Genomic DNA, 532 nt, shown 5'->3' on the forward strand with positions numbered 1-532 from the left:
CAAAACTATTTTTTAATGTTACAAATAGTGCAAAACTTTATGATAGAAAGTGAAGACAGTTTCACGTTCTGAAGGATGCACTTTATGCCCGTTACTTTTAAAGATTTAAGATGTGCAACTACAATTTAGAAAAAAATGCATAATAGAAACTATTAGACATAAGAAAAATACTGATTATAAACAATGAAAAGTAACATAATAGCCCACATTATAAACTATATGTATTATAATGGACTGTTAAGAGAATTTTTTGAATCAACCTTTTAAACAAATCTTCAGATTAAGAAGATATCAAAATGATAGACATATACCATACATACTCGAGTATACGCCAACCCGAATATCAGCCGGGTCACCTAATTTTATCACAAAAACTGCATTAAAAATGTGCTGAAAAACTCGGCTTATGCACGAGTATATGAGATATATTATATACATACACATATACATGAGTATATGTATGTATATATACATGCACATCATGTATATACATATACACATACACATACAAAAACATACATTTCCGTGTTTA

This window comes from Echinops telfairi, unplaced genomic scaffold (assembly GCF_000313985.2).
Source record: "Echinops telfairi isolate 266 unplaced genomic scaffold, ASM31398v2 ScPeMD7_5592;HRSCAF=6446, whole genome shotgun sequence".
Classification (NCBI taxonomy): domain Eukaryota; kingdom Metazoa; phylum Chordata; class Mammalia; order Afrosoricida; family Tenrecidae; genus Echinops; species Echinops telfairi.